The sequence below is a fragment of the Ipomoea triloba genome, chromosome 12, assembly GCF_003576645.1.
Source record: "Ipomoea triloba cultivar NCNSP0323 chromosome 12, ASM357664v1".
Classification (NCBI taxonomy): domain Eukaryota; kingdom Viridiplantae; phylum Streptophyta; class Magnoliopsida; order Solanales; family Convolvulaceae; genus Ipomoea; species Ipomoea triloba.
The window spans coordinates 18,556,301-18,569,937 of record NC_044927.1 but is presented as its reverse complement, the minus strand read 5'-3'; positions in this window follow the sequence as shown (position 1 = coordinate 18,569,937).

Genomic DNA, 13,637 nt, shown 5'->3' with positions numbered 1-13,637 from the left:
TAAAGAAACAAGAAAAAGAAAGGAAAGTTCAAAGAAACAAGTATTGAATTAGAAATTGGAGAGAATGTTTACCACCCTTAGAAGGGGATCTTTACAACCTTGATCTTGAAATCCCAATCTTCAATCTTGCCCTTGGATCTAACCTAAACTATGAGAGAAAGGAATTTTCCCCCAAGAGGGGAGAAAACCCTCTAGATCTATTCTACCCTATTTTATGAATTTTCTGATCTATTTTAGTTGTCTCTAGGTTTTGGGCAAAAGGGATTTATATAGGTGACAAAAAGGGAATAAATTTCAAAAAATGGCCCTTGGCCCGACCACGCTTGCTTCCACGCGTGGTGGTGGGCGTGGGGGCTTACTGGAAATATTCCACGCCCGGCCACACGCGTGTGAGCCTGCGTGGGACGATACTGCATTGCGGCTTGTTTGTCTTTTGCTCTATTTTAGCCTCAAATCCCTCTCCAACCTGTGAAATACCTCAAAACTCCTCCTAGAAATGATGTTAGAAGATTTTGATCACATCTGAGCTAAAATGCATGCAATTGTTATAATCGGATGTGAAAATGATGCACTTTTAATCTAATTGAGACCCTTTTAAGTGCTATTCTTGGTGCTTATCAAGGAGGAACTTGAGACGAGGAATGCAGCATTGGTCGCAAATCAGCAACCAACATCGTCAACTATAAGGTTAAACTCTAATTCCTCTGATTTATTCACTAACGATCAACTTGCTTTGTTTATGAGGAAGTTCAAAAGATTCATGAGGAAGAACCAGCCTCATGACAATTCGGGCAAGCCAAGAACATCGAGACATAGACATACTGACAAGCCAAGTGGATCGAGAACACGTGATACCGAGGAAGTACAAATGTTGTGCTACAACTGTAGAAAGCTTGGACATTTCAAGGCTGAATGCCCTTATCCAATTGTCAAGACGCATCAAGAAGAATACGACAGTTATAGGAAGAGTTCGGGAAATCATAACAATCCGAGGAGTACATCCATTGCTACAAATGAGCAATCTAACAAATACTCTGGTGGTAACCTGAAGAGTGACAGACGAAGGAAAGCTCTGGCTGTGGAAGAAAATCTAGAAGACAAAAACGACGAGCCGTGCACATCAAGCTCTAGTTTGGAAAGTGACAGTTCAGAAGATGAGAAAGGATTCCTCTGTCTCTTCAGTCAAGAGGACTCAAACGAAGAATTGTGTCTTATGGTAGAAGAAGATGAGGTAACCTCTCCAAACTACTCGTCTAATTGCAGTTCTGAATCTAGCTATCATGAAAATCCTAGGGAAGCATTCGAAAGAATGATGAAGAAATTCAATGATGCTAAATATACCCATTCTAAACTTAGGTATGCGTGGATGCCCAAGCTAACCAGTAATCCTCAAGGACCCAAGAAGGTATGGGTACCTAAAACAACTTAATCTTTGGTTGTAGGATGACAGAACCATATGGTACATAGATAGTGGATGCTCAAGACAAGTCAGAATTGAGCAATTTCAAAGAAAAGAATGGTCCTAAAGTTGTTTTTGGTGGAAATTCCAGTGGACGAACCATGGGTGTGGGAGATGTCACGAAAAATGGATTGACTATTCAAGAAGTATCATTTGTTGAAGGACTGAGATTCAATCTTTTGAGCACAAGTCAATTTTGTGACAAAGGATAAAAAGTGGAATTCTCAAGAGATTTATCCCACATTATTTAAAAAAAGGATCATGAAATTGTATTGACTGCGAGAAGAAGAAAGAACATGTACATAGTTGCATGGGACTTAGTGAAACCGAACACATGCTAGTAGCCAAAAGCAAAAATGACCTAAGTTGGGAATGACACCACAAGCTCAACCATCTCAACTTTAAGGCCATTAATAGGCTTGCAAGAAAGGAATTGGTGGAGGGACTTCCAAATGTGACTTATGACAAGGACAAGATTTGCGAAGCCTGTCAAAAGGGAAAACAAGTCAAGTCGTCGTTTAAGTCCAAATCTATTGATACCAATTCAAGACCTTTAAGTCTTCTCCATATGGATATATTTGGACCAGTTGATCCAGTAAGCTTAAGTGGAAGGAAATACACTCTTGTGGTAGTAGATGACTACACGAGGTATACCTGGACATCCTTCTTGAGGAAGAAGAATGAGACTGAGAAGATTCTGCCTGAACTACTACGAAGACTTCATACAGAAAAAGGCTTGAATATCATCAAAATTCGATCTGATTGATGAGTAAAATGTTGATAGTAAAAATAGGGTGTAAATGTCGTTCCGCTGAGGATTGGGGCTATGGCACGTATTTGTGTGAATTATAAAATTTTAGGCACTAAAATATTGGAATTCACTATAATCCAAGCAAACTAAGATTAAAGAATGGAAATAAAATAATGCAAAATAAATAAGGGATAAACTTTATTATGATAAAAAAAATGGCTCAGATTAGGGATATTGCAATCTTGATGCTCTAACAATCTCAAAATTAGGGGAAAACAATTAACCAAGGGATTTATTGGTAATGCACTTAAGAATTCAGTTCAGCTACTTTCGTAATCGATAAACTAGAATTGGGCTAAGATTGCCCCACTTTCGTGATGCATCAATCATAACCTTAAAACACAAAAGCATTGTAAGCCCCCAAATTACCCCTATTCTCATAGTATGAAAAATTGGGTTGAAATTGGTTAGGCTGAGTTTTTCACCCAACTTTCGTTGTGATGAAATCCTCTCCAAAACAAATCAATAAAAGCTACGCATCACTATTAATAAGAGGAATTTATAATCCAATTCAAACATAAAAACTCTAGGTTAATAAATTAGCCCTTTATGCAATAATTATAAACCTAGCATCAAGAATAATAATAGAACCCTAATCCAAACCCAAAAGCTAACTACTCATGCATCATAAAAGTAAACAAAGCAAAACTATAATAAATCATCATAAATATTGCAAGAAATATAAAGGGAAGAGAAAACTTTACTGATAATGAAGAACAATTCCAACTTCAATCAGTGATTCCAAGCTTTAGATTAAATAATCTAATATAAAACTAATCAAAACTATGCTAGGGAAATATAAAGAGAAAGAAAAGAATAAACTAAAACTAACTAGGGTTGGGAACCCTTTAAATTGTAGAGAATAGGTATAATATATAGGAGATAGATGAGTCTTGGGCCCATGAGGCAACTTCCAATTCTTTTCCAATTCTTATTCTTGTTTCCTTTTCTTCCTTGGTAATTTCCTTTTCTTCCAAAATTGATCCAAAACATTCCAAAATTCTTCCTTTGCTGCTCCTTGTGGATAATTCAACCCTTGTGACAATATAACACACAATAAATTCTCAATTTCACTAGGATAAACAAAATAAGCATCAAAACAACTCAAATAAGGGGTGAATTATTGTACAAAATAGTAGATATCAACTCCCCCACACTAGAGCTTTTGCTTGTCCTCAAGCAATTACCAAGGACAATCCACCTTCCAAGCAATGAAACTGATCACACTTCGTCCCTGCACAACCAAACATACCACCAACCAACTCATGACAACCTAACCTGCTTCAAGAAATCATCTCAGAATCACAACTGAGTTCCCCTCTCAGGCCAATAACCGGGCACCAAAATTAAGGTAGATTAGGACCCTGTATGCACATGTACTCAGTTGAGATTATGCAGAACTTGGCTTAAGATGAGATCCCATAGACTTGCCCTTCATACTCCCATTGGTCAACTCTAAAACTACATGCTAAGATCAAGTAGGTCTTTATTCGGCTTGTAATGGGGCTAAGGGTGAGTGGCTAACAAAGAAGGGGTATGGAAAAATAAACAAAGGAGAGAGTTTCACATCTATTTACAACTTAATCTAGAAGAGATACTACAAGTGTGGACAATGGAGCAAAATACAATTGAGAACATAAGAGCACTCTAAAACAGTGGGGTTGGACACAACTTTTCTAGCAACTTGACTTGCACTTTTATTCATCTTTTTTTTTCTTTTCTTTCACAAACTTTCATCACTCCCAAACTTTTTCTCAAAAAACAATTTTTTTCTTTTCTTTTCTTTTCTTTCAAACTATTTCTTTTCTTTTCTACCATCAAACAACTTTATTTTCTTCAAAACAAAACAACCAGTTGATTCCTTTCACCAAACCCCACACTAGGACAAAGATAACAAGAGTAGTTCTAACAAAAATAAGCTCCAAAAAGAAATCTCTTCTAAATTAAAGAACAAATGCTACATTCTCTCTAAGGGTGGATGGAAATATATGGCTAAGGTTAAGGTTTTAATAACAGGGGTAAACAAGAAAAACAATAAATGAAACGGGTTAAGTGCTTATGTGATACCCCAACTTTTCACAAGCCGAGATAGCTAAACTTTAACACAAAAGCTGCCTATCTCAACTATCAAACATAACATAGCGGAAGCGATTTATAACCTAAGGGGTATCATGCCACATCTAGGTAAGAAAGCACAGCCTAGATGCACAGGCTAACCAAAAACTGAACCAACTGCATAGATATAAATCCTAAAACATATCCAAAACATCCCAAAATCTAAACAAGAGTATATAATCTCATCATTGGTACACAGGCCCAAACATAAAGTCTAAAACATTAACAACTAGTCTAAGCCGCCTCATAAGGATAAGCTCTAACGCGCTCTCGCTTAGACTTATTCCATACCTGGAAAACATACAAGAAACCATTAGCAAAAGACTGCTAAGCAACCACCACTCACACCCGCAAGGAAATACATATATATATAAGTTTGTAAATAGGTTTACTCACCCATATAGAATATATACACCAATGAACTGTTCAGTATTTAAAATTGGATACTCAACAACGACAAGCTGAATAAAGGATAAACCAAGACTTCTCAGCAATACCAAAATCCAACATAATTGCACAAGACAACAAGTCTATACGGAATATCAACCGAATCAAGAATTCAATAGAATACTCATAAGAAACGACCAAACAAGAATATATCCAATGATAATCAACAACCAACGAGATACGATATAACTCAAGAATCAAGTAAGGGACCAAACAGACCTCAACCTAAGGATAAGTACCAACCCTTACCCTCCAACCAACACACCAATCCTCCCACCAATCATCAAAACCAAACTCAACTCACAAAGGCAAATAATGCCCGAATCATAAAGGCAAATGGTGCCCAAATACACAAAGGCAAATCGTGCCCAAATACACAAAGGCAAATCGTGCCCGAAATACATAGAGGCAAATAGTCCTCAAATACACAAATGGCAAATAGTGCCCATATACACAAATGGCAAATAGTGCCCATATACACAAGTGGCAAATAGTGCCCCAAAATACACAAAGATACTCAAAGATCCACCCTCCACATCCAACCTCAACCTCACCTCAAGAACAACCACTCAGAGTGTTCATCTCAGATTATGAACACAAACCAACTCCCAGGTAATATAATCAAGGATTCAACTAAACAAGAGACTCAAAAGATGGACCAAGAGATAGGAATAAATACTCCAAAAACATGGTAAAATACCCAACAAAATACTCCAACAAAGTTCAGAACAAAAGGGGAAACAACCAAACAAACAGATCACATAATAACTCACTGGAACAGAACTCCCAGCAGAACTGACGGAACTCCCCAACGGATCACTGCCCTCCGCCACTCTCCTCTGCTAAGAGGGAGCGGACCACCTCAGCGGACCCCTCTCCTCCGCCAACCCTCACCGCAGCTTACTTACGGAAGACTCCAGCGGGACACATTATACCGCTGGGGTACTCCGCAAGAGCAAACCAAACCTCAGATCACAGACTCAGACAGAAAACGCAATATTCATTCCAGAATACAAAAATAGGATCAGATTGTTCAGATTACAACTCCTAGAAGCCAAATAAACAAGGAATCCATGCCAATAAATATCTATAAGCATCAATATGCAAAGGATCAAGAACACAAGTTCATAATCCATCAAAAATATGCAAAGGATCAAGAACACAAGTTCATAATCCATCAAAATGACTCAAAGGATCAAGAACACAAGTTCATAATCCATCAAAATGACTCCTAGAAGCCAAATAAACAAGGAATCCATGCCAATAAATATCTATAAGCATCAATATGCAAAGGATCAAGAACACAAGTTCATAATCCATCAAAAATATGCAAAGGATCAAGAACACAAGTTCATAATCCATCAAAATGACTCAAAGGATCAAGAACACAAGTTCATAATCCATCAAAATGACTTCACAAACAACAAAAAAATAGGCTTAAGCAGCAAAGAAATTATCAGGATTCCAATACACCAAATAATATCATTAAGAGTGTAAAAATAGGTTTTAAAATAGGTTTTAGTGGACATGATGGTTACCTCTTGAATTGAAGCGTATTAATCCAAAGCAATCACCTCTCTAAACGTCAGCTCATAAGCTAGGTCCATAATCCCAAGACTGAGCACTACCAACCTGCCTAAAGACTGACATGATCATTATAATGAGCTAATGGACTAAACCATAACAACCTAATCATTAACTAATAATAACCCTAATGATTAACAAAGATCAATACCCTAAGCTATGGATCGAACCCACACCCTCCAACTCAGCACCAAGGTACCATACCACTAGACCACTTCACCTTTTACTATTATAACATGCGACCACCGATCCACTATCTTCAAACAAACCTCTGGCCATCATAAACGGACAAGAGTATGCCGCCAATCCACTATCTTCAAACGAACCTCTGGTCATCATAAACGGACAAGAGTATGCTCCGCTACTGTCTAACGGAAGGGGAACCACCGCCACCTTCAACCGCGGGGAAGAATGCGCCGGCGATCACCCTCCGCCGCCGCTACGTCGAGAGGAGAGAAGCCACGCCGGAGCACCACCGCCGTCACTACCACCCGTCACGTTGCTGCATGGAGAACGTCGAGGAGAAGGGTGCTCCCGTCGCTGCTATTCATGCTGGAAACAGAGAGGTGAAGCCATGCCATCGTCGACCTTCCTCCCAGCCAAGCCGCCGCCACTACTGCTCCGATTCGTGGAAGAAGATGCCGCAACAGAGGAGCTGGAGATGACCATAGCTTTGTCGAGGTTGCGATCGTTGGCCGAACGGAGGAGGGCATACCGCCGAAGCTGCCCGCCACCACGCTTGCTCTGTTGGGAGTCTCTTGTCGCGGTCTGTCGCCGGAAGGAGATCGAGAGAGACGAGATGGTTGAGAGTGAATGTCGAAGCTGCCGGTCTCCGCCGCCGAAAGCTTGCCGTCGACCTCCACACCCATGCTAACAGCTACGAGGACGGAACTCAGTGAAGGGGAGAGTTGCCGGAGCATCACCGCCGTGTCCACCATGGATGCCACCATCTTGAGCTGCTGCCAAGCTTAAGCGAGAGAGGGAGAGATCGGGAAAAGAGGTGAGGTACGAGAGAGGGACATTGAGGGAGAGAAGAGATGAGAGGCAGAGAGGTAAGAAAATGGGAAGGCTGCTGGACGAACTTCTCTGCTATCCATTTTTAGTAGGTTTAGGTTTCCACATTTGGGTTGGGGTCAATTTAGACTAGTTGGGTCAAACATAGTTACAATATAATTATATTGGATCTTAGGATAGTTTATTGGATCCATAGCTCTATAATAAAAATAATATAGTATGGGCTTAGAATATTTAAGTGCTCAAATAATAATTGTAGAAATAGTTTGTGTATAGCGCATAGGAAAAACAATTATATATATATAATCATCATACTACCATAATTAATAATAAGGAAATATTCCTTTATTTTAAATATTTTTATTTAAAATAGTGGTAGGAAAATATGGGGTGTTACAGCTTAGCGCTTATTAAACTAAAACAAGGCTCAAAGGGGACAACTAGGGAAAACAATTATAATAAAGGATAGGTTTAAAGGGTTGGGCTAACAACAATGGCCTAAATCACTTCAAAGCATGCAAATTATAGACTTCACTATGAGAGCACTGAGACAAGCTATGACAAGACAAATATTACCGGAATCCCACATAAGCTTTCACTAGCAATGCATAACACACATGGGAAACATTTAGGTTAGAGGTTAACCCAACTATTAGCAAGATACTGTATTAAACACAAGCTCAACCTTATGGGAAACATTTAGGTTAGAGGTTAACCCAACTATTAGCAAGATACTGTATTAAACACAAGCTCAACCTTGAATCATCCCTAACAAGCTAGGCTGCACAAGTACCACCAAAACAAACCACCAAGCAACAGAAAGAAAAGTGGTCACAGCCACAAAGCAAAGAAAATAGACTATCCGCAGTGTTGCACATTGAGTCTTTCAAGCAAAATTCACTAAAAATTTTATTTTCAAACCAGAAATAGCCCCCCCCCCCCCCCACACACTAAAACTTGGACATCGTCCTCGATGGACAAACAATTAAGCACAATAGAGGGCATTCAAAGAATAAAATCAATAATGAAGCACAAATTCAACACTAATAGAGAGAGAAATTAAAAGAGTTAGGAAACTGAACCTTGAAATCTTGATGCAATGAAGAAAAATGGAAGAAAAAACTTTAGAACCTGAGGAAGACAACAATGGTGCACACAAGGAAGTGGGGAAAAAATGGCAAATTTTTTTTTTTTTTTTGGTGATAGGAGTCACGGGCAGGGTCATGGCCGTGAGGGTGGCCGTGAGGGTGCCTGTGACCCCGAGGCCTGGAAAGTGCATTTTGCAGTGTAAATCCGTGGAAATTATCACGGGCGGGGTCGTGGCCGTGAGGGTGGCCGTGAGGGCGACGCTCTATTCTGCAAAAAGTCCTGTTTCCGCGCCAAATGCCTATTTTCACCTGTAGATCAATCCAAAACATCCCAAAAGCAATCCAACACCTTCCCTCAACATAAACACACAATTTCCAACCATTCCCCACACTCTTCAAAGCAAAATAAATCAATTCTCACTCAAGTATTCCCTAGTTAAACCTCTTGAAAACCAAATAAAGACTAAAATCTAAAATCTTGTAACCCCTCGGTTTTTCCCGACAAAGTTAGGGTTCAAAAAATATTTTTTTCTTAAGCTGTAATATTCATGAGAAGGTCTCTCGGTGTTCGAAAGAATTTTTTTTCTCTTTGAGACTAGTTATTAATAAGCTGCGATCTACGTACCGGTCACGAACCGTAAAATTTTTAAGTATGTATATGCAGTTCGAATTTTCCTAGGAAATGGATTATTAAGTATTATACGATGAAGCCTGAACTTCCTGTTTAGTTCAAGTGGAAATTTAAACGAACTGTAAGAGTGAAATTGTTACGGACCTTCGTACCTATATTTCGCGAGATACCGAAATATTCCCAATTTTAGTGATTATCGACTGGATTATTTTTAGGATAATTTTGGTGTTAGGATTTTCCCGAATTAAGTTATATTCCTCCGAACTTTTATCTGATTTAATCCCTAACTGGCGAAGGAGTCTTGCTCTACAAGGCATACCATGGGATTGTTGACATGTGTCACCCTATTTCACCACATGGTAATTAAATAATTAATTAAAGGGAAGAGTGTGGGATAAGTTAAGCAATGTTCACACTCAAAGTCTTCCTGTAACCCCTCGTCTTTCCGATAAGTCTAAGGGTCGGAAAATATATCTTTAGGCTATGACATTCATAAGATGATCTCCCGATATGTCAAGGGAATTTTTATACGGAGGTATAGTTGTCATTAAGCTGCGATCGTTCGTGCCGGTCACGAACCGTAAAATTTTCGAGGACGAATTTTCAGCTCGGATTTCCTTAGAAATTGATGATTATGCATGTTATGACTAAGTATGAACTTCCTGCTTAGTTAAGTTGAAATTGGATGAGCTATAAGGGTCGAAATTTATTTCTGATCGTACACCGCGAAATTTCCGCAGTGTACCGAACCTAGCCCATTTTGGAGCTTTTGACTGGAATAAATTTGTGGTTTCGAAAATTATTCTTTCTGGATTATTTTCCACCGAAACTTTATCTGTTTGGACCACAACTGATATGTTGTGGAGATATTTTATTATTTTATTATTTTTTTTCCTAAAGCTTATCCCATAAGTTGGGATTAAATATAAAAGGAATTTTTTTTCCCTTTTCTTCCCCAAATGCCAAAAAGAGAGAGAGAGAGGTGTGATCATCTTCCACCATTTTTTCTTCCAAAGTTCCATAGCCAAATCCTTCTAAACTTCCAATTTATTCGGTAAGTTTTCGATATTATTCGGTAGAAAGCTTTGTAATCCTTCCTAGGTTATGAATCTATGTTTAATTTCTTGATACATGATGTAATGGTGTTGATTTTGAACCTAGGTTTTAAGGTGAAAATTGGGGAAAGGATCCAAAATTGCTTCCTAAGGTGTTAGAAATCCTTTACAAGGTAAGGAATCCCTTAAGTTGGATTAGTCACTTGAATTTGGATAATTGATTATTTGGTTGAAATATGGTGTTTTTGAGCTTTGGAAATATTTTTGTATACATGTTCATAGCTTGGATATGCATGTATATGTTATATTTATGTCCATATAGGCTTATACTTGTGAAAATAGTGAAAGGAAATCAGGGTAGATTCTGGCAGTAACTTCCGAGATTTATTGGGAAAAATTGGTAAGGTATTTTGATCCTATTTTTTTTAGACATGTAGTTCTATAAGTGTAGAACCCGCATATAAAATTTCATAATGATCGGAGTAGTATAAGTATGGTTTTCGGAATTTTTCCCAAAACTGGTCCAGAGAGAGACAAAATTTCCGGACAGCACACTGCCAAGGGCAAAGATGGAATTTTCTGTGTTTATTCGCGGACCAAAATGACCAAAACTGTTTACGGACATCAAGTACTATGAGTTGGGGTTCTACCATAAAAATTTCAAGTGGAAAAGAGTTCGGGAACTATTTTTACCGGCTCAATCTTTCGGACTGCGCCAAGCTGAAATTTTCTGAATTATGCTTAGTATGATTATTGATGTGTTAATGATAATTGTGAGTGTGTGTAATATATATATGATGTGTGCGTGTGGTATATATATACTGTATATGTATGTGTGTGATATATTTATATATATGAAAATAGTATTACATATTTATATATATTGGATGTGTAGCATAACCTACGTATGTGTATATAAGTAATATATACATATTATATATGGTATGAGTATTAAGTATATATATATGTGGTATGTATATATATATACGTGTAATGTGTGTATTATAATATATGTACATATATGAGTATGTATGTATATTTAAATGGAGTGTTGTAATATGTATATATTTGGTATGTGTACCTTAAGTGAATATGCATAAATATGTGGAAAGTGTTAGGCTTATGTGGTATGTATATATACAAATGTGTAGTGTGATGATGGAAAATGTTTTGAGAAAGATGTTTTGAGAGACGAGACTTGTGAACCAAGTTGAGAATGGTAATTGTTTTCAAAATAGGGACTTGATTTTGTGGAAAATGTCCAAAAGAAGATGAGAAAGGAGGGGAAATGTTTTTAAAACCTTAGTTTCAAGAAGTTAAAGAGGACCTTGTCATTTATATTACCTCGGGCTATAGTACCGATGGTCTTCTTCAATATATGTACGGCAGTATACGCCAAGCCTCTACGTCACTTCGTCAGGCGTAGGGAGGCTCTGCGTCACTCAGTCAGGCGCAGGGGAGTTTTCTATATCACTCAGTCAGGCGTAGGCCGTGGGGGTGTGCACACTTAAGTATAGATACTCATGTCATTTTCGGGTTGGTATCAGCTTTATGGACCTAGGTGGGGCCAAACTAGGGACCATAATGATGAACCTTCGTCCAAGGGATCACGAACGAGACTTGGGGCAGGACCGTAATCCCCATGTCCAGATCCGATTTCGGTCTAGTCAAAGAAATTTGTATCCTCAATAAGGTCTCTTGCTTCTAGTCAGAAACTAAGTAACGTTTTCATAATTAAAGACAACTAGAGGTCATAATTGCGGCAATGACATATGTAATAGACATGGCTAGTGCTGAAAACCTATCCTGTATGAAAAGAAATCAAAGGCAACCTAGTTTGATGAACTAGGAAGTTTGATAAGGAAATGTGTTGTGACTTATATACTCATTATATGCTTGTGATTATATGGCATTAATTGTTGATTGCAGTAATGAAAGGCATGGACACCATATTTGGTAATGTGTATTTACCTTTATGAATTATTTGTCAAAACTTTTATCTGATGGAAGTGACAAATGGATTACCTTACTTAGCCGTTGTGCTAATTACACTTCACCGTGTACGTCATTTCAGATGTCATCCAGTGAAGGATCCTGTAGCCCGGCAAACACTCCTGATCATGTTTGCCCGGGACCTACTTTTGTTGGTCAGACTTTGCATGACACGTCGGGCAGAGACCCGTATTCTCCACCCTATTCTCAAGGCTACTCTCCAGGCTATACTCCAGCATCCCCTGACTATACTCCTGCAACCCCAGTCAGCCCAGTAAATATCTTTTGGTAACCTTAGTTTTGGCTGACTCTAGTCTGTTAGGTTGTGGAGGACCCGGAGTTTGTAATAACAGCCGTCGGGCAAATTCTTATAAATACCTTTTGATATTAATATATATGCCTAAAATATTATATTTTGATGTTTGGGGTGTTGATGTTGAGTGTGTTTCTTTTAGCCTGTGCACTTAGAGTGGAAGTTTTATCAAAGAGGTGATAGGCTTCACTCTAAGTGTGGCGGTAGCACCCAGTTTACTGCTGTAAGATGTAAGCTTCCGTAGCGTTATATTACGCATATTGTAATAGTTGTCGGAGCAGAAATTGGGGTGTTACACTTCCTCTCTCTCCCTCTCCCACACCCATTTTCGAAATTAGAAGGAAAAAGGAGAAGAAGAAAATCTTAGTCTTCCTCTTGGATCCAAGGACTCCATAGCCATGGTCTTCAACACAAGTGCTTCCATAATAGGTAAGACTTCGGTTTTATTCGGTTAATATGGCTAGAATCCTTCCTAGAACTTAGGTTTAAGCTAAGGATTCATGAAAATGTGGTTATTATGGTGATTTTGTTTAGGATCTTCGGTGAAAAGTTTGAAGGAGAAGATCACCATCTTTCTACGGTTTAAAAATCTTCTTGGGAGGTAAGGAATCCCTTAAGTTGGCTCAATCACTTGAAGGTGAACAAATGCTAGTAAATTACGTGACTAGGAAATTTTACGTGAAAAAAATATGTGTTAAGTTGTGGATCTACAAGTTGGCTCGAAGAAATTACACTTTAATGTTTAGTAATTTTTGTATGCATGTTTATAGCTAGTTTATGCATGTATAGGTTGTATTTATGTCCATATAGGCTTATACTTGTGAAAATAGTGAAAAAAAAAATCAAGTTAGTCTCTGGCAGTAACTTCCGAGATTTATTGGGAAAAATTGGTAAGGTATTTTGACTCCATTTTTCTCAGATATGTAGTTCAATAAGTGTAGAACCCGCATATAAAATTTCGTAAGGATCGGAGTAGTATAAGTACGGTTTTCGAATTTTTTTCCAAAACTGGTCCAGAGAGAAAAATATTCTAGACAGCACACTGCCAAGGGAAAAAAGGGAATTTTCTGTGTTTATTCGTGGATCAAAATGACCAAAACTTTTTATGGACATCAAGTACTATAAGTT